Consider the following 23597-nt stretch of genomic DNA (forward strand, 5'->3'; position numbering starts at 1 on the left):
GGCAGCTGGCTACGCTCACAATTTTCACAACTAGCCACATTAGCAACAACTTCTGCTGTCATTGGCCTTTGTAGCCGTAAGACACAAATTGAAATTCCAAGATGAAATCTGCAATGAGCCTCTAAAGAAGGTCCCACCGAGATTCGAACTCGGATCGCTGGATTCAAAGTCCAGAGTGCTAACCATTACACCATGGAACCCTTGGGGCATGCTCAACTGCTCTCTATTTTGCTGGATACATATGTCCGTAGGTTAAGCCCCCTATCCCTTTAACTCCATTACATTTGAATCTTAAAAGAACTTAACCTGAGACCAACTCCAGAACATGTTGCATACCAGGGGGAGAGAAAAGGTCAAAAAGACCTCTCCAAGTCAAAACTAATGTATCTGCTGCAGGTTTGCCTGGTAGTGGCCTTTAGGAGATAACAAATGATCTGTGATTAGCACATCTGGGTGGCTGGCTACGCTCACTATTTTCACAACCAGCCACGTTAGCAACAACTTCTGCTGTCACTGGCCTTTGTGGCCGTAAGAAACAAATTGAAATTCCAAGATGAAATCTGCAATGAGACTCTGATGAAGGTTCCACCGAGATTTGATCTCGGATCACTGGATTCAAAGTCCAGAGTGCTAACCATTACACCATGGAACCCTTGGGCATGCTCAACTGCTCTCTATTTTTCTGTATACATATGTCCTTAGGTTAAGCCCCCTATCCCTTTAACTCCATTAAAATTGAATCTTAAAAGAACTTAACCTGAGACCAACTCCAGAACATGTTGCATACCAGGGGGAGAGAAAAGGTCAAAAAGACCTCTCCAAGGCAAAACTAATGTATCTGCTGCAAGTTTGCCTGGTGGTGGGCTTTAGGAGAGAACAAATGATCTGTGATTAGCACACTGGGCTCGCTGGCCTACGCCTTTCAAAACTGCTGGCCCGCAGATGTATTCTTTGCAGGACAAGAGTTCAGAAACTGTTTATGATGGAGGAGGTCTAGAGATGGTGCAAGCATAATTGGAGTTTCTGGAGTGAGTAATGGGAGAACAGGAAATCAAGGCCTTTGGGGCCAAAATGGGATGCTGGCAATCACTGTGGAAGAGTAGAGATGAGGCCTGTTGAGAACTTTGAAGATGCAAGAAACTGGGAGAAATAGATACACCAGTGTTAAATTCCACAGGTGGCGTGAAGCATCCATATCCTCTGAACTTGAAAACTTGTCTTTGAACAGAAAACTTTGACAAAGATGGAGTTGAGAGGAATGGCTAGAAGATGAATTTCCCTAATTGTCATGTTTTGCTAAATCTGAGCAAAAAAGACAACTTAGCTTCTTCCTCCTGTTCCTGGTAAAAGTACTTAGGGTTGCAGATATTCTTTTTAAATACAGCTCTCTGTGTCATCAGTATGCTTTGGCAATTGGCTGGACCTGGGCAGCTGGCTACGCTCACAATTTTCACAACTAGCCACATTAGCAACAACTTCTGCTGTCATTGGCCTTTGTAGCCGTAAGACACAAATTGAAATTCCAAGATGAAATCTGCAATGAGCCTCTAAAGAAGGTCCCACCGAGATTCGAACTCGGATCGCTGGATTCAAAGTCCAGAGTGCTAACCATTACACCATGGAACCCTTGGGGCATGCTCAACTGCTCTCTATTTTGCTGGATACATATGTCCGTAGGTTAAGCCCCCTATCCCTTTAACTCCATTACATTTGAATCTTAAAAGAACTTAACCTGAGACCAACTCCAGAACATGTTGCATACCAGGGGGAGAGAAAAGGTCAAAAAGACCTCTCCAAGTCAAAACTAATGTATCTGCTGCAGGTTTGCCTGGTAGTGGCCTTTAGGAGATAACAAATGATCTGTGATTAGCACATCTGGGTGGCTGGCTACGCTCACTATTTTCACAACCAGCCACGTTAGCAACAACTTCTGCTGTCACTGGCCTTTGTGGCCGTAAGAAACAAATTGAAATTCCAAGATGAAATCTGCAATGAGACTCTGATGAAGGTTCCACCGAGATTTGATCTCGGATCACTGGATTCAAAGTCCAGAGTGCTAACCATTACACCATGGAACCCTTGGGCATGCTCAACTGCTCTCTATTTTGCTGTATACATATGTCCTTAGGTTAAGCCCCCTATCCCTTTAACTCCATTAAAATTGAATCTTAAAAGAACTTAACCTGAGACCAACTCCAGAACATGTTGCATACCAGGGGGAGAGAAAAGGTCAAAAAGACCTCTCCAAGGCAAAACTAATGTATCTGCTGCAAGTTTGCCTGGTGGTGGGCTTTAGGAGAGAACAAATGATCTGTGATTAGCACACTGGGCTCGCTGGCCTACGCCTTTCAAAACTGCTGGCCCGCAGATGTATTCTTTGCAGGACAAGAGTTCAGAAACTGTTTATGATGGAGGAGGTCTAGAGATGGTGCAAGCATAATTGGAGTTTCTGGAGTGAGTAATGGGAGAACAGGAAATCAAGGCCTTTGGGGCCAAAATGGGATGCTGGCAATCACTGTGGAAGAGTAGAGATGAGGCCTGTTGAGAACTTTGAAGATGCAAGAAACTGGGAGAAATAGATACACCAGTGTTAAATTCCACAGGTGGCGTGAAGCATCCATATCCTCTGAACTTGAAAACTTGTCTTTGGACAGAAAACTTTGACAAAGATGGAGTTGAGAGGAATGGCTAGAAGATGAATTTCCCTAATTGTCATGTTTTGCTAAATCTGAGCAAAAAAGACAACTTAGCTTCTTCCTCCTGTTCCTGGTAAAAGTACTTAGGGTTGCAGATATTCTTTTTAAATACAGCTCTCTGTGTCATCAGTATGCTTTGGCAATTGGCTGGACCTGGGCAGCTGGCTACGCTCACTATTTTCACAACCAGCCACGTTAGCAACAACTTCTGCTGTCACTGGCCTTTGTGGCCGTAAGAAACAAATTGAAATTCCAAGATGAAATCTGCAATGAGACTCTGATGAAGGTTCCACCGAGATTTGATCTCGGATCACTGGATTCAAAGTCCAGAGTGCTAACCATTACACCATGGAACCCTTGGGCATGCTCAACTGCTCTCTATTTTGCTGTATACATATGTCCGTAGGTTAAGCCCCCTATCCCTTTAACTCCATTAAAATTGAATCTTAAAAGAACTTAACCTGAGACCAACTCCAGAACATGTTGCATACCAGGGGGAGAGAAAAGGTCAAAAAGACCTCTCCAAGGCAAAACTAATGTATCTGCTGCAAGTTTGCCTGGTGGTGGGCTTTAGGAGAGAACAAATGATCTGTGATTAGCACACTGGGCTCGCTGGCCTACGCCTTTCAAAACTGCTGGCCCGCAGATGTATTCTTTGCAGGACAAGAGTTCAGAAACTGTTTATGATGGAGGAGGTCTAGAGATGGTGCAAGCATAATTGGAGTTTCTGGAGTGAGTAATGGGAGAACAGGAAATCAAGGCCTTTGGGGCCAAAATGGGATGCTGGCAATCACTGTGGAAGAGTAGAGATGAGGCCTGTTGAGAACTTTGAAGATGCAAGAAACTGGGAGAAATAGATACACCAGTGTTAAATTCCACAGGTGGCGTGAAGCATCCATATCCTCTGAACTTGAAAACTTGTCTTTGAACAGAAAACTTTGACAAAGATGGAGTTGAGAGGAATGGCTAGAAGATGAATTTCCCTAATTGTCATGTTTTGCTAAATCTGAGCAAAAAAGACAACTTAGCTTCTTCCTCCTGTTCCTGGTAAAAGTACTTAGGGTTGCAGATATTCTTTTTAAATACAGCTCTCTGTGTCATCAGTATGCTTTGGCAATTGGCTGGACCTGGGCAGCTGGCTACGCTCACAATTTTCACAACTAGCCACATTAGCAACAACTTCTGCTGTCATTGGCCTTTGTAGCCGTAAGACACAAATTGAAATTCCAAGATGAAATCTGCAATGAGCCTCTAAAGAAGGTCCCACCGAGATTCGAACTCGGATCGCTGGATTCAAAGTCCAGAGTGCTAACCATTACACCATGGAACCCTTGGGGCATGCTCAACTGCTCTCTATTTTGCTGGATACATATGTCCGTAGGTTAAGCCCCCTATCCCTTTAACTCCATTACATTTGAATCTTAAAAGAACTTAACCTGAGACCAACTCCAGAACATGTTGCATACCAGGGGGAGAGAAAAGGTCAAAAAGACCTCTCCAAGTCAAAACTAATGTATCTGCTGCAGGTTTGCCTGGTAGTGGCCTTTAGGAGATAACAAATGATCTGTGATTAGCACATCTGGGTGGCTGGCTACGCTCACTATTTTCACAACCAGCCACGTTAGCAACAACTTCTGCTGTCACTGGCCTTTGTGGCCGTAAGAAACAAATTGAAATTCCAAGATGAAATCTGCAATGAGACTCTGATGAAGGTTCCACCGAGATTTGATCTCGGATCACTGGATTCAAAGTCCAGAGTGCTAACCATTACACCATGGAACCCTTGGGCATGCTCAACTGCTCTCTATTTTGCTGTATACAGATGTCCGTAGGTTAAGCCCCCTATCCCTTTAACTCCATTAAAATTGAATCTTAAAAGAACTTAACCTGAGACCAACTCCAGAACATGTTGCATACCAGGGGGAGAGAAAAGGTCAAAAAGACCTCTCCAAGGCAAAACTAATGTATCTGCTGCAAGTTTGCCTGGTGGTGGGCTTTAGGAGAGAACAAATGATCTGTGATTAGCACACTGGGCTCGCTGGCCTACGCCTTTCAAAACTGCTGGCCCGCAGATGTATTCTTTGCAGGACAAGAGTTCAGGAACTGTTTATGATGGAGGAGGTCTAGAGATGGTGCAAGCATAATTGGAGTTTCTGGAGTGAGTAATGGGAGAACAGGAAATCAAGGCCTTTGGGGCCAAAATGGGATGCTGGCAATCACTGTGGAAGAGTAGAGATGAGGCCTGTTGAGAACTTTGAAGATGCAAGAAACTGGGAGAAATAGATACACCAGTGTTAAATTCCACAGGTGGCGTGAAGCATCCATATCCTCTGAACTTGAAAACTTGTCTTTGGACAGAAAACTTTGACAAAGATGGAGTTGAGAGGAATGGCTAGAAGATGAATTTCCCTAATTGTCATGTTTTGCTAAATCTGAGCAAAAAAGACAACTTAGCTTCTTCCTCCTGTTCCTGGTAAAAGTACTTAGGGTTGCAGATATTCTTTTTAAATACAGCTCTCTGTGTCATCAGTATGCTTTGGCAATTGGCTGGACCTGGGCAGCTGGCTACGCTCACAATTTTCACAACTAGCCACATTAGCAACAACTTCTGCTGTCATTGGCCTTTGTAGCCGTAAGACACAAATTGAAATTCCAAGATGAAATCTGCAATGAGCCTCTAAAGAAGGTCCCACCGAGATTCGAACTCGGATCGCTGGATTCAAAGTCCAGAGTGCTAACCATTACACCATGGAACCCTTGGGGCATGCTCAACTGCTCTCTATTTTGCTGGATACATTTGTCCGTAGGTTAAGCCCCCTATCCCTTTAACTCCATTACATTTGAATCTTAAAAGAACTTAACCTGAGACCAACTCCAGAACATGTTGCATACCAGGGGGAGAGAAAAGGTCAAAAAGACCTCTCCAAGTCAAAACTAATGTATCTGCTGCAGGTTTGCCTGGTAGTGGCCTTTAGGAGATAACAAATGATCTGTGATTAGCACATCTGGGTGGCTGGCTACGCTCACTATTTTCACAACCAGCCACGTTAGCAACAACTTCTGCTGTCACTGGCCTTTGTGGCCGTAAGAAACAAATTGAAATTCCAAGATGAAATCTGCAATGAGACTCTGATGAAGGTTCCACCGAGATTTGATCTCGGATCACTGGATTCAAAGTCCAGAGTGCTAACCATTACACCATAGAACCCTTGGGCATGCTCAACTGCTCTCTATTTTGCTGTATACAGATGTCCGTAGGTTAAGCCCCCTATCCCTTTAACTCCATTAAAATTGAATCTTAAAAGAACTTAACCTGAGACCAACTCCAGAACATGTTGCATACCAGGGGGAGAGAAAAGGTCAAAAAGACCTCTCCAAGGCAAAACTAATGTATCTGCTGCAAGTTTGCCTGGTGGTGGGCTTTAGGAGAGAACAAATGATCTGTGATTAGCACACTGGGCTCGCTGGCCTACGCCTTTCAAAACTGCTGGCCCGCAGATGTATTCTTTGCAGGACAAGAGTTCAGAAACTGTTTATGATGGAGGAGGTCTAGAGATGGTGCAAGCATAATTGGAGTTTCTGGAGTGAGTAATGGGAGAACAGGAAATCAAGGCCTTTGGGGCCAAAATGGGATGCTGGCAATCACTGTGGAAGAGTAGAGATGAGGCCTGTTGAGAACTTTGAAGATGCAAGAAACTGGGAGAAATAGATACACCAGTGTTAAATTCCACAGGTGGCGTGAAGCATCCATATCCTCTGAACTTGAAAACTTGTCTTTGGACAGAAAACTTTGACAAAGATGTAGTTGAGAGGAATGGCTAGAAGATGAATTTCCCTAATTGTCATGTTTTGCTAAATCTGAGCAAAAAAGACAACTTAGCTTCTTCCTCCTGTTCCTGGTAAAAGTACTTAGGGTTGCAGATATTCTTTTTAAATACAGCTCTCTGTGTCATCAGTATGCTTTGGCAATTGGCTGGACCTGGGCAGCTGGCTACGCTCACAATTTTCACAACTAGCCACATTAGCAACAACTTCTGCTGTCATTGGCCTTTGTAGCCGTAAGACACAAATTGAAATTCCAAGATGAAATCTGCAATGAGCCTCTAAAGAAGGTCCCACCGAGATTCGAACTCGGATCGCTGGATTCAAAGTCCAGAGTGCTAACCATTACACCAAGGAACCCTTGGGGCATGCTCAACTGCTCTCTATTTTGCTGGATACATATGTCCGTAGGTTAAGCCCCCTATCCCTTTAACTCCATTACATTTGAATCTTAAAAGAACTTAACCTGAGACCAACTCCAGAACATGTTGCATACCAGGGGGAGAGAAAAGGTCAAAAAGACCTCTCCAAGTCAAAACTAATGTATCTGCTGCAGGTTTGCCTGGTAGTGGCCTTTAGGAGATAACAAATGATCTGTGATTAGCACATCTGGGTGGCTGGCTACGCTCACTATTTTCACAACCAGCCACGTTAGCAACAACTTCTGCTGTCACTGGCCTTTGTGGCCGTAAGAAACAAATTGAAATTCCAAGATGAAATCTGCAATGAGACTCTGATGAAGGTTCCACCGAGATTTGATCTCGGATCACTGGATTCAAAGTCCAGAGTGCTAACCATTACACCATAGAACCCTTGGGCATGCTCAACTGCTCTCTATTTTGCTGTATACAGATGTCCGTAGGTTAAGCCCCCTATCCCTTTAACTCCATTAAAATTGAATCTTAAAAGAACTTAACCTGAGACCAACTCCAGAACATGTTGCATACCAGGGGGAGAGAAAAGGTCAAAAAGACCTCTCCAAGGCAAAACTAATGTATCTGCTGCAAGTTTGCCTGGTGGTGGGCTTTAGGAGAGAACAAATGATCTGTGATTAGCACACTGGGCTCGCTGGCCTACGCCTTTCAAAACTGCTGGCCCGCAGATGTATTCTTTGCAGGACAAGAGTTCAGAAACTGTTTATGATGGAGGAGGTCTAGAGATGGTGCAAGCATAATTGGAGTTTCTGGAGTGAGTAATGGGAGAACAGGAAATCAAGGCCTTTGGGGCCAAAATGGGATGCTGGCAATCACTGTGGAAGAGTAGAGATGAGGCCTGTTGAGAACTTTGAAGATGCAAGAAACTGGGAGAAATAGATACACCAGTGTTAAATTCCACAGGTGGCGTGAAGCATCCATATCCTCTGAACTTGAAAACTTGTCTTTGGACAGAAAACTTTGACAAAGATGGAGTTGAGAGGAATGGCTAGAAGATGAATTTCCCTAATTGTCATGTTTTGCTAAATCTGAGCAAAAAAGACAACTTAGCTTCTTCCTCCTGTTCCTGGTAAAAGTACTTAGGGTTGCAGATATTCTTTTTAAATACAGCTCTCTGTGTCATCAGTATGCTTTGGCAATTGGCTGGACCTGGGCAGCTGGCTACGCTCACAATTTTCACAACTAGCCACATTAGCAACAACTTCTGCTGTCATTGGCCTTTGTAGCCGTAAGACACAAATTGAAATTCCAAGATGAAATCTGCAATGAGCCTCTAAAGAAGGTCCCACCGAGATTCGAACTCGGATCGCTGGATTCAAAGTCCAGAGTGCTAACCATTACACCAAGGAACCCTTGGGGCATGCTCAACTGCTCTCTGTTTTGCTGGATACATATGTCCGTAGGTTAAGCCCCCTATCCCTTTAACTCCATTACATTTGAATCTTAAAAGAACTTAACCTGAGACCAACTCCAGAACATGTTGCATACCAGGGGGAGAGAAAAGGTCAAAAAGACCTCTCCAAGTCAAAACTAATGTATCTGCTGCAGGTTTGCCTGGTAGTGGCCTTTAGGAGATAACAAATGATCTGTGATTAGCACATCTGGGTGGCTGGCTACGCTCACTATTTTCACAACCAGCCACGTTAGCAACAACTTCTGCTGTCACTGGCCTTTGTGGCCGTAAGAAACAAATTGAAATTCCAAGATGAAATCTGCAATGAGACTCTGATGAAGGTTCCACCGAGATTTGATCTCGGATCACTGGATTCAAAGTCCAGAGTGCTAACCATTACACCATGGAACCCTTGGGCATGCTCAACTGCTCTCTATTTTGCTGTATACATATGTCCGTAGGTTAAGCCCCCTATCCCTTTAACTCCATTAAAATTGAATCTTAAAAGAACTTAACCTGAGACCAACTCCAGAACATGTTGCATACCAGGGGGAGAGAAAAGGTCAAAAAGACCTCTCCAAGGCAAAACTAATGTATCTGCTGCAAGTTTGCCTGGTGGTGGGCTTTAGGAGAGAACAAATGATCTGTGATTAGCACACTGGGCTCGCTGGCCTACGCCTTTCAAAACTGCTGGCCCGCAGATGTATTCTTTGCAGGACAAGAGTTCAGGAACTGTTTATGATGGAGGAGGTCTAGAGATGGTGCAAGCATAATTGGAGTTTCTGGAGTGAGTAATGGGAGAACAGGAAATCAAGGCCTTTGGGGCCAAAATGGGATGCTGGCAATCACTGTGGAAGAGTAGAGATGAGGCCTGTTGAGAACTTTGAAGATGCAAGAAACTGGGAGAAATAGATACACCAGTGTTAAATTCCACAGGTGGCGTGAAGCATCCATATCCTCTGAACTTGAAAACTTGTCTTTGGACAGAAAACTTTGACAAAGATGGAGTTGAGAGGAATGGCTAGAAGATGAATTTCCCTAATTGTCATGTTTTGCTAAATCTGAGCAAAAAAGACAACTTAGCTTCTTCCTCCTGTTCCTGGTAAAAGTACTTAGGGTTGCAGATATTCTTTTTAAATACAGCTCTCTGTGTCATCAGTATGCTTTGGCAATTTGCTGGACCTGGGCAGCTGGCTACGCTCACAATTTTCACAACTAGCCACATTAGCAACAACTTCTGCTGTCATTGGCCTTTGTAGCCGTAAGACACAAATTGAAATTCCAAGATGAAATCTGCAATGAGCCTCTAAAGAAGGTCCCACCGAGATTCGAACTCGGATCGCTGGATTCAAAGTCCAGAGTGCTAACCATTACACCAAGGAACCCTTGGGGCATGCTCAACTGATCTCTATTTTGCTGGATACATATGTCCGTAGGTTAAGCCCCCTATCCCTTTAACTCCATTAAAATTGAATCTTAAAAGAACTTAACCTGAGACCAACTCCAGAACATGTTGCATACCAGGGGGAGAGAAAAGGTCAAAAAGACCTCTCCAAGGCAAAACTAATGTATCTGCTGCAAGTTTGCCTGGTGGTGGGCTTTAGGAGAGAACAAATGATCTGTGATTAGCACACTGGGCTCGCTGGCCTACGCCTTTCAAAACTGCTGGCCCGCAGATGTATTCTTTGCAGGACAAGAGTTCAGAAACTGTTTATGATGGAGGAGGTCTAGAGATGGTGCAAGCATAATTGGAGTTTCTGGAGTGAGTAATGGGAGAACAGGAAATCAAGGCCTTTGGGGCCAAAATGGGATGCTGGCAATCACTGTGGAAGAGTAGAGATGAGGCCTGTTGAGAACTTTGAAGATGCAAGAAACTGGGAGAAATAGATACACCAGTGTTAAATTCCACAGGTGGCGTGAAGCATCCATATCCTCTGAACTTGAAAACTTGTCTTTGGACAGAAAACTTTGACAAAGATGGAGTTGAGAGGAATGGCTAGAAGATGAATTTCCCTAATTGTCATGTTTTGCTAAATCTGAGCAAAAAAGACAACTTAGCTTCTTCCTCCTGTTCCTGGTAAAAGTACTTAGGGTTGCAGATATTCTTTTTAAATACAGCTCTCTGTGTCATCAGTATGCTTTGGCAATTGGCTGGACCTGGGCAGCTGGCTACGCTCACAATTTTCACAACTAGCCACATTAGCAACAACTTCTGCTGTCATTGGCCTTTGTAGCCGTAAGACACAAATTGAAATTCCAAGATGAAATCTGCAATGAGCCTCTAAAGAAGGTCCCACCGAGATTCGAACTCGGATCGCTGGATTCAAAGTCCAGAGTGCTAACCATTACACCAAGGAACCCTTGGGGCATGCTCAACTGCTCTCTATTTTGCTGGATACATATGTCCGTAGGTTAAGCCCCCTATCCCTTTAACTCCATTACATTTGAATCTTAAAAGAACTTAACCTGAGACCAACTCCAGAACATGTTGCATACCAGGGGGAGAGAAAAGGTCAAAAAGACCTCTCCAAGTCAAAACTAATGTATCTGCTGCAGGTTTGCCTGGTAGTGGCCTTTAGGAGATAACAAATGATCTGTGATTAGCACATCTGGGTGGCTGGCTACGCTCACTATTTTCACAACCAGCCACGTTAGCAACAACTTCTGCTGTCACTGGCCTTTGTGGCCGTAAGAAACAAATTGAAATTCCAAGATGAAATCTGCAATGAGACTCTGATGAAGGTTCCACCAAGATTTGATCTCGGATCACTGGATTCAAAGTCCAGAGTGCTAACCATTACACCATGGAACCCTTGGGCATGCTCAACTGCTCTCTATTTTGCTGTATACAGATGTCCGTAGGTTAAGCCCCCTATCCCTTTAACTCCATTAAAATTGAATCTTAAAAGAACTTAACCTGAGACCAACTCCAGAACATGTTGCATACCAGGGGGAGAGAAAAGGTCAAAAAGACCTCTCCAAGGCAAAACTAATGTATCTGCTGCAAGTTTGCCTGGTGGTGGGCTTTAGGAGAGAACAAATGATCTGTGATTAGCACACTGGGCTCGCTGGCCTACGCCTTTCAAAACTGCTGGCCCGCAGATGTATTCTTTGCAGGACAAGAGTTCAGGAACTGTTTATGATGGAGGAGGTCTAGAGATGGTGCAAGCATAATTGGAGTTTCTGGAGTGAGTAATGGGAGAACAGGAAATCAAGGCCTTTGGGGCCAAAATGGGATGCTGGCAATCACTGTGGAAGAGTAGAGATGAGGCCTGTTGAGAACTTTGAAGATGCAAGAAACTGGGAGAAATAGATACACCAGTGTTAAATTCCACAGGTGGCGTGAAGCATCCATATCCTCTGAACTTGAAAACTTGTCTTTGGACAGAAAACTTTGACAAAGATGGAGTTGAGAGGAATGGCTAGAAGATGAATTTCCCTAATTGTCATGTTTTGCTAAATCTGAGCAAAAAAGACAACTTAGCTTCTTCCTCCTGTTCCTGGTAAAAGTACTTAGGGTTGCAGATATTCTTTTTAAATACAGCTCTCTGTGTCATCAGTATGCTTTGGCAATTTGCTGGACCTGGGCAGCTGGCTACGCTCACAATTTTCACAACTAGCCACATTAGCAACAACTTCTGCTGTCATTGGCCTTTGTAGCCGTAAGACACAAATTGAAATTCCAAGATGAAATCTGCAATGAGCCTCTAAAGAAGGTCCCACCGAGATTCGAACTCGGATCGCTGGATTCAAAGTCCAGAGTGCTAACCATTACACCAAGGAACCCTTGGGGCATGCTCAACTGATCTCTATTTTGCTGGATACATATGTCCGTAGGTTAAGCCCCCTATCCCTTTAACTCCATTAAAATTGAATCTTAAAAGAACTTAACCTGAGACCAACTCCAGAACATGTTGCATACCAGGGGGAGAGAAAAGGTCAAAAAGACCTCTCCAAGGCAAAACTAATGTATCTGCTGCAAGTTTGCCTGGTGGTGGGCTTTAGGAGATAACAAATGATCTGTGATTAGCACATCTGGGTGGCTGGCTACGCTCACTATTTTCACAACCAGCCACGTTAGCAACAACTTCTGCTGTCACTGGCCTTTGTGGCCGTAAGAAACAAATTGAAATTCCAAGATGAAATCTGCAATGAGACTCTGATGAAGGTTCCACCGAGATTTGATCTCGGATCACTGGATTCAAAGTCCAGAGTGCTAACCATTACACCATGGAACCCTTGGGCATGCTCAACTGCTCTCTATTTTGCTGTATACATATGTCCTTAGGTTAAGCCCCCTATCCCTTTAACTCCATTAAAATTGAATCTTAAAAGAACTTAACCTGAGACCAACTCCAGAACATGTTGCATACCAGGGGGAGAGAAAAGGTCAAAAAGACCTCTCCAAGGCAAAACTAATGTATCTGCTGCAAGTTTGCCTGGTGGTGGGCTTTAGGAGAGAACAAATGATCTGTGATTAGCACACTGGGCTCGCTGGCCTACGCCTTTCAAAACTGCTGGCCCGCAGATGTATTCTTTGCAGGACAAGAGTTCAGAAACTGTTTATGATGGAGGAGGTCTAGAGATGGTGCAAGCATAATTGGAGTTTCTGGAGTGAGTAATGGGAGAACAGGAAATCAAGGCCTTTGGGGCCAAAATGGGATGCTGGCAATCACTGTGGAAGAGTAGAGATGAGGCCTGTTGAGAACTTTGAAGATGCAAGAAACTGGGAGAAATAGATACACCAGTGTTAAATTCCACAGGTGGCGTGAAGCATCCATATCCTCTGAACTTGAAAACTTGTCTTTGGACAGAAAACTTTGACAAAGATGGAGTTGAGAGGAATGGCTAGAAGATGAATTTCCCTAATTGTCATGTTTTGCTAAATCTGAGCAAAAAAGACAACTTAGCTTCTTCCTCCTGTTCCTGGTAAAAGTACTTAGGGTTGCAGATATTCTTTTTAAATACAGCTCTCTGTGTCATCAGTATGCTTTGGCAATTGGCTGGACCTGGGCAGCTGGCTACGCTCACAATTTTCACAACTAGCCACATTAGCAACAACTTCTGCTGTCATTGGCCTTTGTAGCCGTAAGACACAAATTGAAATTCCAAGATGAAATCTGCAATGAGCCTCTAAAGAAGGTCCCACCGAGATTCGAACTCGGATCGCTGGATTCAAAGTCCAGAGTGCTAACCATTACACCAAGGAACCCTTGGGGCATGCTCAACTGCTCTCTATTTTGCTGGATACATATGTCCGTAGGTTAAGCCCCCTATCCCTTTAACTCCATTACATTTGAATCTTAAAAGAACTTAACCTGAGACCAACTCCAGAACATGTTGCATACCAGGGGGAGAGAAAAGGTCAAAAAGACCTCTCCAAGTCAAAACTAATGTATCTGCTGCAGGTTTGCCTGGTAGTGGCCTTTAGGAGATAACAAATGATCTGTGATTAGCACATCTGGGTGGCTGGCTACGCTCACTATTTTCACAACCAGCCACGTTAGCAACAACTTCTGCTGTCACTGGCCTTTGTGGCCGTAAGACACAAATTGAAATTCCAAGATGAAATCTGCAATGAGCCTCTAAGGAAGGTCCCACCGAGATTCGAACTCAGATCGCTGGATTCAAAGTCCAGAGTGCTAACCATTACACCATGGAACCCTTGGGCATGCTCAACTGCTCTCTATTTTGCTGTATACATATGTCCGTAGGTTAAGCCCCCTATCCCTTTAACTCCATTAAAATTGAATCTTAAAAGAACTTAACCTGAGACCAACTCCAGAACATGTTGCATACCAGGGGGAGAGAAAAGGTCAAAAAGACCTCTCCAAGTCAAAACTAATGTATCTGCTGCAGGTTTGCCTGGTAGTGGCCTTTAGGAGATAACAAATGATCTGTGATTAGCACATCTGGGTGGCTGGCTACGCTCACTATTTTCACAACCAGCCACGTTAGCAACAACTTCTGCTGTCACTGGCCTTTGTGGCCGTAAGAAACAAATTGAAATTCCAAGATGAAATCTGCAATGAGACTCTGATGAAGGTTCCACCGAGATTTGATCTCGGATCACTGTATTCAAAGTCCAGAGTGCTAACCATTACACCATGGAACCTTTGGGCATGCTCAACTGCTCTCTATTTTGCTGTATACATATGTCCGTAGGTTAAGCCCCCCTATCCCTTTAACTCCATTAAAATTGAATCTTAAAAGAACTTAACCTGAGACCAACTCCAGAACATGTTGCATACCAGGGGGAGAGAAAAGGTCAAAAAGACCTCTCCAAGGCAAAACTAATGTATCTGCTGCAAGTTTGCCTGGTGGTGGGCTTTAGGAGAGAACAAATGATCTGTGATTAGCACACTGGGCTCGCTGGCCTACGCCTTTCAAAACTGCTGGCCCGCAGATGTATTCTTTGCAGGACAAGTGTTCAGGAACTGTTTATGATGGAGGAGGTCCAGAGATGGTGCAAGCATAATTGGAGTTTCTGGAGTGAGTAATGGGAGAACAGGAAATCAAGGCCTTTGGGGCCAAAATGGGATGCTGGCAATCACTGTGGAAGAGTAGAGATGAGGCCTGTTGAGAACTTTGAAGATGCAAGAAACTGGGAGAAATAGATACACCAGTGTTAAATTCCACAGGTGGCGTGAAGCATCCATATCCTCTGAACTTGAAAACTTGTCTTTGGACAGAAAACTTTGACAAAGATGGAGTTGAGAGGAATGGCTAGAAGATGAATTTCCCTAATTGTCATGTTTTGCTAAATCTGAGCAAAAAAGACAACTTAGCTTCTTCCTCCTGTTCCTGGTAAAAGTACTTAGGGTTGCAGATATTCTTTTTAAATACAGCTCTCTGTGTCATCAGTATGCTTTGGCAATTGGCTGGACCTGGGCAGCTGGCTACGCTCACAATTTTCACAACTAGCCACATTAGCAACAACTTCTGCTGTCATTGGCCTTTGTAGCCGTAAGACACAAATTGAAATTCCAAGATGAAATCTGCAATGAGCCTCTAAAGAAGGTCCCACCGAGATTCGAACTCGGATCGCTGGATTCAAAGTCCAGAGTGCTAACCATTACACCATGGAACCCTTGGGGCATGCTCAACTGCTCTCTATTTTGCTGGATACATATGTCCGTAGGTTAAGCCCCCTATCCCTTTAACTCCATTACATTTGAATCTTAAAAGAACTTAACCTGAGACCAACTCCAGAACATGTTGCATACCAGGGGGAGAGAAAAGGTCAAAAAGACCTCTCCAAGTGAAAACTAATGTATCTGCTGCAGGTTTGCCTGGTAGTGGCCTTTAGGAGATAACAAATGATCTGTGATTAGCACATCTGGGTGGCTGGCTACGCTCACTATTTTCACAACCAGCCACGTTAGCAACAACTTCTGCTGTCACTGACCTTTGTGGCCGTAAGAAACAAATTGAAATTCCAAGATGAAATCTGCAATGAGACTCTGATGAAGGTTCCACCGAGATTTGATCTCGAATCACTGGATTCAAAGTCCAGAGTGCTAACCATTACACCATGGAACCCTTGGGCATGCTCAACTGCTCTCTATTTTGCTGTATACATATGTCCTTAGGTTAAGCCCCCTATCCCTTTAACTCCATTAAAATTGAATCTTAAAAGAACTTAACCTGAGACCAACTCCAGAACATGTTGCATACCAGGGGGAGAGAAAAGGTCAAAAAGACCTCTCCAAGGCAAAACTAATGTATCTGCTGCAAGTTTGCCTGGTGGTGGGCTTTAGGAGAGAACAAATGATCTGTGATTAGCACACTGGGCTCGCTGTCCTACGCCTTTCAAAACTGCTGGCCCGCAGATGTATTCTTTGCAGGACAAGAGTTCAGGAACTGTTTATGATGGAGGAGGTCTAGAGATGGTGCAAGCATAATTGGAGTTTCTGGAGTGAGTAATGGGAGAACAGGAAATCAAGGCCTTTGGGGCCAAAATGGGATGCTGGCAATCACTGTGGAAGAGTAGAGATGAGGCCTGTTGAGAACTTTGAAGATGCAAGAAACTGGGAGAAATAGATACACCAGTGTTAAATTCCACAGGTGGCGTGAAGCATCCATATCCTCTGAACTTGAAAACTTGTCTTTGGACAGAAAACTTTGACAAAGATGGAGTTGAGAGGAATGGCTAGAAGATGAATTTCCCTAATTGTCATGTTTTGCTAAATCTGAGCAAAAAAGACAACTTAGCTTCTTCCTCCTGTTCCTGGTAAAAGTACTTAGGGTTGCAGATATTCTTTTTAAATACAGCTCTCTGTGTCATCAGTATGCTTTGGCAATTGGCTGGACCTGGGCAGCTGGCTACGCTCACAATTTTCACAACTAGCCACATTAGCAACAACTTCTGCTGTCATTGGCCTTTGTAGCCGTAAGACACAAATTGAAATTCCAAGATGAAATCTGCAATGAGCCTCTAAAGAAGGTCCCACCGAGATTCGAACTCAGATCGCTGGATTCAAAGTCCAGAGTGCTAACCATTACACCATGGAACCCTTGGGGCATGCTCAACTGCTCTCTATTTTGCTGGATACATATGTCCGTAGGTTAAGCCCCCTATCCCTTTAACTCCATTACATTTGAATCTTAAAAGAACTTAACCTGAGACCAACTCCAGAACATGTTGCATACCAGGGGGAGAGAAAAGGTCAAAAAGACCTCTCCAAGGCAAAACTAATGTATCTGCTGCAGGTTTGCCTGGTAGTGGCCTTTAGGAGATAACAAATGATCTGTGATTAGCACATCTGGGTGGCTGGCTACGCTCACTATTTTCACAACCAGCCACGTTAGCAACAACTTCTGCTGTCACTGGCCTTTGTGGCCGTAAGACACAAATTGAAATTCCAAGATGAAATCTGCAATGAGCCTCTAAGGAAGGTCCCACCGAGATTCGAACTCAGATCGCTGGATTCAAAGTCCAGAGTGCTAACCATTACACCATGGAACCCTTGGGCATGCTCAACTGCTCTCTATTTTGCTGTATACATATGTCCGTAGGTTAAGCCCCCTATCCCTTTAACTCCATTAAAATTGAATCTTAAAAGAACTTAACCTGAGACCAACTCCAGAACATGTTGCATACCAGGGGGAGAGAAAAGGTCAAAAAGACCTCTCCAAGTCAAAACTAATGTATCTGCTGCAGGTTTGCCTGGTAGTGGCCTTTAGGAGATAACAAATGATCTGTGATTAGCACATCTGGGTGGCTGGCTACGCTCACTATTTTCACAACCAGCCACGTTAGCAACAACTTCTGCTGTCACTGGCCTTTGTGGCCGTAAGAAACAAATTGAAATTCCAAGATGAAATCTGCAATGAGACTCTGATGAAGGTTCCACCGAGATTTGATCTCGGATCACTGTATTCAAAGTCCAGAGTGCTAACCATTACACCATGGAACCCTTGGGCATGCTCAACTGCTCTCTATTTTGCTGTATACATATGTCCGTAGGTTAAGCCCCCCTATCCCTTTAACTCCATTAAAATTGAATCTTAAAAGAACTTAACCTGAGACCAACTCCAGAACATGTTGCATACCAGGGGGAGAGAAAAGGTCAAAAAGACCTCTCCAAGGCAAAACTAATGTATCTGCTGCAAGTTTGCCTGGTGGTGGGCTTTAGGAGAGAACAAATGATCTGTGATTAGCACACTGGGCTCGCTGGCCTACGCCTTTCAAAACTGCTGGCCCGCAGATGTATTCTTTGCAGGACAAGTGTTCAGGAACTGTTTATGATGGAGGAGGTCCAGAGATGGTGCAAGCATAATTGGAGTTTCTGGAGTGAGTAATGGGAGAACAGGAAATCAAGGCCTTTGGGGCCAAAATGGGATGCTGGCAATCACTGTGGAAGAGTAGAGATGAGGCCTGTTGAGAACTTTGAAGATGCAAGAAACTGGGAGAAATAGATACACCAGTGTTAAATTCCACAGGTGGCGTGAAGCATCCATATCCTCTGAACTTGAAAACTTGTCTTTGGACAGAAAACTTTGACAAAGATGGAGTTGAGAGGAATGGCTAGAAGATGAATTTCCCTAATTGTCATGTTTTGCTAAATCTGAGCAAAAAAGACAACTTAGCTTCTTCCTCCTGTTCCTGGTAAAAGTACTTAGGGTTGCAGATATTCTTTTTAAATACAGCTCTCTGTGTCATCAGTATGCTTTGGCAATTGGCTGGACCTGGGCAGCTGGCTACGCTCACAATTTTCACAACTAGCCACATTAGCAACAACTTCTGCTGTCATTGGCCTTTGTAGCCGTAAGACACAAATTGAAATTCCAAGATGAAATCTGCAATGAGCCTCTAAAGAAGGTCCCACCGAGATTCGAACTCGGATCGCTGGATTCAAAGTCCAGAGTGCTAACCATTACACCATGGAACCCTTGGGGCATGCTCAACTGCTCTCTATTTTGCTGGATACATATGTCCGTAGGTTAAGCCCCCTATCCCTTTAACTCCATTACATTTGAATCTTAAAAGAACTTAACCTGAGACCAACTCCAGAACATGTTGCATACCAGGGGGAGAGAAAAGGTCAAAAAGACCTCTCCAAGTCAAAACTAATGTATCTGCTGCAGGTTTGCCTGGTAGTGGCCTTTAGGAGATAACAAATGATCTGTGATTAGCACATCTGGGTGGCTGGCTACGCTCACTATTTTCACAACCAGCCACGTTAGCAACAACTTCTGCTGTCACTGACCTTTGTGGCCGTAAGAAACAAATTGAAATTCCAAGATGAAATCTGCAATGAGACTCGGATGAAGGTTCCACCGAGATTTGATCTCGGATCACTGGATTCAAAGTCCAGAGTGCTAACCATTACACCATGGAACCCTTGGGCATGCTCAACTGCTCTCTATTTTGCTGTATACATATGTCCTTAGGTTAAGCCCCCTATCCCTTTAACTCCATTAAAATTGAATCTTAAAAGAACTTAACCTGAGACCAACTCCAGAACATGTTGCATACCAGGGGGAGAGAAAAGGTCAAAAAGACCTCTCCAAGGCAAAACTAATGTATCTGCTGCAAGTTTGCCTGGTGGTGGGCTTTAGGAGAGAACAAATGATCTGTGATTAGCACACTGGGCTCGCTGGCCTACGCCTTTCAAAACTGCTGGCCCGCAGATGTATTCTTTGCAGGACAAGAGTTCAGAAACTGTTTATGATGGAGGAGGTCTAGAGATGGTGCAAGCATAATTGGAGTTTCTGGAGTGAGTAATGGGAGAACAGGAAATCAAGGCCTTTGGGGCCAAAATGGGATGCTGGCAATCACTGTGGAAGAGTAGAGATGAGGCCTGTTGAGAACTTTGAAGATGCAAGAAACTGGGAGAAATAGATACACCAGTGTTAAATTCCACAGGTGGCGTGAAGCATCCATATCCTCTGAACTTGAAAACTTGTCTTTGAACAGAAAACTTTGACAAAGATGGAGTTGAGAGGAATGGCTAGAAGATGAATTTCCCTAATTGTCATGTTTTGCTAAATCTGAGCAAAAAAGACAACTTAGCTTCTTCCTCCTGTTCCTGGTAAAAGTACTTAGGGTTGCAGATATTCTTTTTAAATACAGCTCTCTGTGTCATCAGTATGCTTTGGCAATTGGCTGGACCTGGGCAGCTGGCTACGCTCACAATTTTCACAACTAGCCACATTAGCAACAACTTCTGCTGTCATTGGCCTTTGTAGCCGTAAGACACAAATTGAAATTCCAAGATGAAATCTGCAATGAGCCTCTAAAGAAGGTCCCACCGAGATTCGAACTCGGATCGCTGGATTCAAAGTCCAGAGTGCTAAACATTACACCATGGAACCCTTGGGGCATGCTCAACTGCTCTCTATTTTGCTGGATACATATGTCCGTAGGTTAAGCCCCCTATCCCTTTAACTCCATTACATTTGAATCTTAAAAGAACTTAACCTGAGACCAACTCCAGAACATGTTGCATACCAGGGGGAGAGAAAAGGTCAAAAAGACCTCTCCAAGTCAAAACTAATGTATCTGCTGCAGGTTTGCCTGGTAGTGGCCTTTAGGAGATAACAAATGATCTGTGATTAGCACATCTGGGTGGCTGGCTACGCTCACTATTTTCACAACCAGCCACGTTAGCAACAACTTCTGCTGTCACTGGCCTTTGTGGCCGTAAGAAACAAATTGAAATTCCAAGATGAAATCTGCAATGAGACTCTGATGAAGGTTCCACCGAGATTTGATCTCGGATCACTGGATTCAAAGTCCAGAGTGCTAACCATTACACCATGGAACCCTTGGGCATGCTCAACTGCTCTCTATTTTGCTGTATACATATGTCCTTAGGTTAAGCCCCCTATCCCTTTAACTCCATTAAAATTGAATCTTAAAAGAACTTAACCTGAGACCAACTCCAGAACATGTTGCATACCAGGGGGAGAGAAAAGGTCAAAAAGACCTCTCCAAGGCAAAACTAATGTATCTGCTGCAAGTTTGCCTGGTGGTGGGCTTTAGGAGAGAACAAATGATCTGTGATTAGCACACTGGGCTCGCTGGCCTAAGCCTTTCAAAACTGCTGGCCCGCAGATGTATTCTTTGCAGGACAAGAGTTCAGAAACTGTTTATGATGGAGGAGGTCTAGAGATGGTGCAAGCATAATTGGAGTTTCTGGAGTGAGTAATGGGAGAACAGGAAATCAAGGCCTTTGGGGCCAAAATGGGATGCTGGCAATCACTGTGGAAGAGTAGAGATGAGGCCTGTTGAGAACTTTGAAGATGCAAGAAACTGGGAGAAATAGATACACCAGTGTTAAATTCCACAGGTGGCGTGAAGCATCCATATCCTCTGAACTTGAAAACTTGTCTTTGAACAGAAAACTTTGACAAAGATGGAGTTGAGAGGAATGGCTAGAAGATGAATTTCCCTAATTGTCATGTTTTGCTAAATCTGAGCAAAAAAGACAACTTAGCTTCTTCCTCCTGTTCCTGGTAAAAGTACTTAGGGTTGCAGATATTCTTTTTAAATACAGCTCTCTGTGTCATCAGTATGCTTTGGCAATTGGCTGGACCTGGGCAGCTGGCTACGCTCACAATTTTCACAACTAGCCACATTAGCAACAACTTCTGCTGTCATTGGCCTTTGTAGCCGTAAGACACAAATTGAAATTCCAAGATGAAATCTGCAATGAGCCTCTAAAGAAGGTCCCACCGAGATTCGAACTCGGATCGCTGGATTCAAAGTCCAGAGTGCTAACCATTACACCATGGAACCCTTGGGGCATGCTCAACTGCTCTCTATTTTGCTGGATACATATGTCCGTAGGTTAAGCCCCCTATCCCTTTAACTCCATTACATTTGAATCTTAAAAGAACTTAACCTGAGACCAACTCCAGAACATGTTGCATACCAGGGGGAGAGAAAAGGTCAAAAAGACCTCTCCAAGTCAAAACTAATGTATCTGCTGCAGGTTTGCCTGGTAGTGGCCTTTAGGAGATAACAAATGATCTGTGATTAGCACATCTGGGTGGCTGGCTACGCTCACTATTTTCACAACCAGCCACGTTAGCAACAACTTCTGCTGTCACTGGCCTTTGTGGCCGTAAGAAACAAATTGAAATTCCAAGATGAAATCTGCAATGAGACTCTGATGAAGGTTCCACCGAGATTTGATCTCGGATCACTGGATTCAAAGTCCAGAGTGCTAACCATTACACCATGGAACCCTTGGGCATGCTCAACTGCTCTCTATTTTGCTGTATACATATGTCCTTAGGTTAAGCCCCCTATCCCTTTAACTCCATTAAAATTGAATCTTAAAAGAACTTAACCTGAGACCAACTCCAGAACATGTTGCATACCAGGGGGAGAGAAAAGGTCAAAAAGACCTCTCCAAGGCAAAACTAATGTATCTGCTGCAAGTTTGCCTGGTGGTGGGCTTTAGGAGAGAACAAATGATCTGTGATTAGCACACTGGGCTCGCTGGCCTACGCCTTTCAAAACTGCTGGCCCGCAGATGTATTCTTTGCAGGACAAGAGTTCAGAAACTGTTTATGATGGAGGAGGTCTAGAGATGGTGCAAGCATAATTGGAGTTTCTGGAGTGAGTAATGGGAGAACAGGAAATCAAGGCCTTTGGGGCCAAAATGGGATGCTGGCAATCACTGTGGAAGAGTAGAGATGAGGCCTGTTGAGAACTTTGAAGATGCAAGAAACTGGGAGAAATAGATACACCAGTGTTAAATTCCACAGGTGGCGTGAAGCATCCATATCCTCTGAACTTGAAAACTTGTCTTTGGACAGAAAACTTTGACAAAGATGGAGTTGAGAGGAATGGCTAGAAGATGAATTTCCCTAATTGTCATGTTTTGCTAAATCTGAGCAAAAAAGACAACTTAGCTTCTTCCTCCTGTTCCTGGTAAAAGTACTTAGGGTTGCAGATATTCTTTTTAAATACAGCTCTCTGTGTCATCAGTATGCTTTGGCAATTGGCTGGACCTGGGCAGCTGGCTACGCTCACAATTTTCACAACTAGCCACATTAGCAACAACTTCTGCTGTCATTGGCCTTTGTAGCCGTAAGACACAAATTGAAATTCCAAGATGAAATCTGCAATGAGCCTCTAAAGAAGGTCCCACCGAGATTCGAACTCGGATCGCTGGATTCAAAGTCCAGAGTGCTAACCATTACACCATGGAACCCTTGGGGCATGCTCAACTGCTCTCTATTTTGCTGGATACATATGTCCGTAGGTTAAGCCCCCTATCCCTTTAACTCCATTACATTTGAATCTTAAAAGAACTTAACCTGAGACCAACTCCAGAACATGTTGCATACCAGGGGGAGAGAAAAGGTCAAAAAGACCTCTCCAAGTCAAAACTAATGTATCTGCTGCAGGTTTGCCTGGTAGTGGCCTTTAGGAGATAACAAATGATCTGTGATTAGCACATCTGGGTGGCTGGCTACGCTCACTATTTTCACAACCAGCCACGTTAGCAACAACTTCTGCTGTCACTGGCCTTTGTGGCCGTAAGAAACAAATTGAAATTCCAAGATGAAATCTGCAATGAGACTCTGATGAAGGTTCCACCGAGATTTGATCTCGGATCACTGGATTCAAAGTCCAGAGTGCTAACCATTACACCATGGAACCCTTGGGCATGCTCAACTGCTCTCTATTTTGCTGTATACATATGTCCGTAGGTTAAGCCCCCTATCCCTTTAACTCCATTAAAATTGAATCTTAAAAGAACTTAACCTGAGACCAACTCCAGAACATGT

At 43.9% G+C, this 23597-nt stretch overlaps 24 non-coding genes across 24 annotated transcripts; all 24 read right to left on the reverse strand.

Annotated features, from left to right (window-relative positions):
- Positions 1 to 128: 128 nt before the first annotated feature.
- TRNAQ-UUG (transfer RNA glutamine (anticodon UUG)) lies at positions 129 to 200 on the reverse strand. The gene has a single exon. It is a non-coding gene; the product is annotated as a tRNA-Gln (tRNA).
- Positions 201 to 580: 380 nt separating this feature from the next.
- TRNAQ-UUG (transfer RNA glutamine (anticodon UUG)) lies at positions 581 to 652 on the reverse strand. Its single transcript has one exon. It is a non-coding gene; the product is annotated as a tRNA-Gln (tRNA).
- A 902-nt stretch (positions 653 to 1554) lies between these two features.
- TRNAQ-UUG (transfer RNA glutamine (anticodon UUG)) lies at positions 1555 to 1626 on the reverse strand. The gene has a single exon. It is a non-coding gene; the product is annotated as a tRNA-Gln (tRNA).
- A 380-nt stretch (positions 1627 to 2006) lies between these two features.
- TRNAQ-UUG (transfer RNA glutamine (anticodon UUG)) lies at positions 2007 to 2078 on the reverse strand. Its single transcript has one exon. It is a non-coding gene; the product is annotated as a tRNA-Gln (tRNA).
- Positions 2079 to 2980: 902 nt separating this feature from the next.
- Positions 2981 to 3052, reverse strand: TRNAQ-UUG (transfer RNA glutamine (anticodon UUG)). The gene has a single exon. It is a non-coding gene; the product is annotated as a tRNA-Gln (tRNA).
- Positions 3053 to 3954: 902 nt separating this feature from the next.
- TRNAQ-UUG (transfer RNA glutamine (anticodon UUG)) lies at positions 3955 to 4026 on the reverse strand. The gene has a single exon. It is a non-coding gene; the product is annotated as a tRNA-Gln (tRNA).
- A 380-nt stretch (positions 4027 to 4406) lies between these two features.
- Positions 4407 to 4478, reverse strand: TRNAQ-UUG (transfer RNA glutamine (anticodon UUG)). Its single transcript has one exon. It is a non-coding gene; the product is annotated as a tRNA-Gln (tRNA).
- A 902-nt stretch (positions 4479 to 5380) lies between these two features.
- TRNAQ-UUG (transfer RNA glutamine (anticodon UUG)) lies at positions 5381 to 5452 on the reverse strand. Its single transcript has one exon. It is a non-coding gene; the product is annotated as a tRNA-Gln (tRNA).
- A 380-nt stretch (positions 5453 to 5832) lies between these two features.
- TRNAQ-UUG (transfer RNA glutamine (anticodon UUG)) lies at positions 5833 to 5904 on the reverse strand. Its single transcript has one exon. It is a non-coding gene; the product is annotated as a tRNA-Gln (tRNA).
- Positions 5905 to 7258: 1354 nt separating this feature from the next.
- TRNAQ-UUG (transfer RNA glutamine (anticodon UUG)) lies at positions 7259 to 7330 on the reverse strand. Its single transcript has one exon. It is a non-coding gene; the product is annotated as a tRNA-Gln (tRNA).
- A 1354-nt stretch (positions 7331 to 8684) lies between these two features.
- Positions 8685 to 8756, reverse strand: TRNAQ-UUG (transfer RNA glutamine (anticodon UUG)). Its single transcript has one exon. It is a non-coding gene; the product is annotated as a tRNA-Gln (tRNA).
- A 3755-nt stretch (positions 8757 to 12511) lies between these two features.
- Positions 12512 to 12583, reverse strand: TRNAQ-UUG (transfer RNA glutamine (anticodon UUG)). Its single transcript has one exon. It is a non-coding gene; the product is annotated as a tRNA-Gln (tRNA).
- Positions 12584 to 13937: 1354 nt separating this feature from the next.
- TRNAQ-UUG (transfer RNA glutamine (anticodon UUG)) lies at positions 13938 to 14009 on the reverse strand. Its single transcript has one exon. It is a non-coding gene; the product is annotated as a tRNA-Gln (tRNA).
- Positions 14010 to 15363: 1354 nt separating this feature from the next.
- TRNAQ-UUG (transfer RNA glutamine (anticodon UUG)) lies at positions 15364 to 15435 on the reverse strand. The gene has a single exon. It is a non-coding gene; the product is annotated as a tRNA-Gln (tRNA).
- A 1354-nt stretch (positions 15436 to 16789) lies between these two features.
- TRNAQ-UUG (transfer RNA glutamine (anticodon UUG)) lies at positions 16790 to 16861 on the reverse strand. The gene has a single exon. It is a non-coding gene; the product is annotated as a tRNA-Gln (tRNA).
- A 380-nt stretch (positions 16862 to 17241) lies between these two features.
- On the reverse strand, positions 17242 to 17313 carry TRNAQ-UUG (transfer RNA glutamine (anticodon UUG)). The gene has a single exon. It is a non-coding gene; the product is annotated as a tRNA-Gln (tRNA).
- A 1354-nt stretch (positions 17314 to 18667) lies between these two features.
- Positions 18668 to 18739, reverse strand: TRNAQ-UUG (transfer RNA glutamine (anticodon UUG)). The gene has a single exon. It is a non-coding gene; the product is annotated as a tRNA-Gln (tRNA).
- A 380-nt stretch (positions 18740 to 19119) lies between these two features.
- TRNAQ-UUG (transfer RNA glutamine (anticodon UUG)) lies at positions 19120 to 19191 on the reverse strand. Its single transcript has one exon. It is a non-coding gene; the product is annotated as a tRNA-Gln (tRNA).
- A 902-nt stretch (positions 19192 to 20093) lies between these two features.
- On the reverse strand, positions 20094 to 20165 carry TRNAQ-UUG (transfer RNA glutamine (anticodon UUG)). The gene has a single exon. It is a non-coding gene; the product is annotated as a tRNA-Gln (tRNA).
- Positions 20166 to 20545: 380 nt separating this feature from the next.
- Positions 20546 to 20617, reverse strand: TRNAQ-UUG (transfer RNA glutamine (anticodon UUG)). Its single transcript has one exon. It is a non-coding gene; the product is annotated as a tRNA-Gln (tRNA).
- A 902-nt stretch (positions 20618 to 21519) lies between these two features.
- Positions 21520 to 21591, reverse strand: TRNAQ-UUG (transfer RNA glutamine (anticodon UUG)). The gene has a single exon. It is a non-coding gene; the product is annotated as a tRNA-Gln (tRNA).
- A 380-nt stretch (positions 21592 to 21971) lies between these two features.
- On the reverse strand, positions 21972 to 22043 carry TRNAQ-UUG (transfer RNA glutamine (anticodon UUG)). Its single transcript has one exon. It is a non-coding gene; the product is annotated as a tRNA-Gln (tRNA).
- A 902-nt stretch (positions 22044 to 22945) lies between these two features.
- On the reverse strand, positions 22946 to 23017 carry TRNAQ-UUG (transfer RNA glutamine (anticodon UUG)). Its single transcript has one exon. It is a non-coding gene; the product is annotated as a tRNA-Gln (tRNA).
- A 380-nt stretch (positions 23018 to 23397) lies between these two features.
- Positions 23398 to 23469, reverse strand: TRNAQ-UUG (transfer RNA glutamine (anticodon UUG)). Its single transcript has one exon. It is a non-coding gene; the product is annotated as a tRNA-Gln (tRNA).
- Positions 23470 to 23597: the final 128 nt, after the last annotated feature.

This window comes from Lithobates pipiens, unplaced genomic scaffold, assembly GCF_037356315.1.
Source record: "Lithobates pipiens isolate NorthernLeopardFrog02 unplaced genomic scaffold, aLitPip1_a1.2 Scaffold_18, whole genome shotgun sequence".
NCBI lineage: Eukaryota > Metazoa > Chordata > Amphibia > Anura > Ranidae > Lithobates > Lithobates pipiens.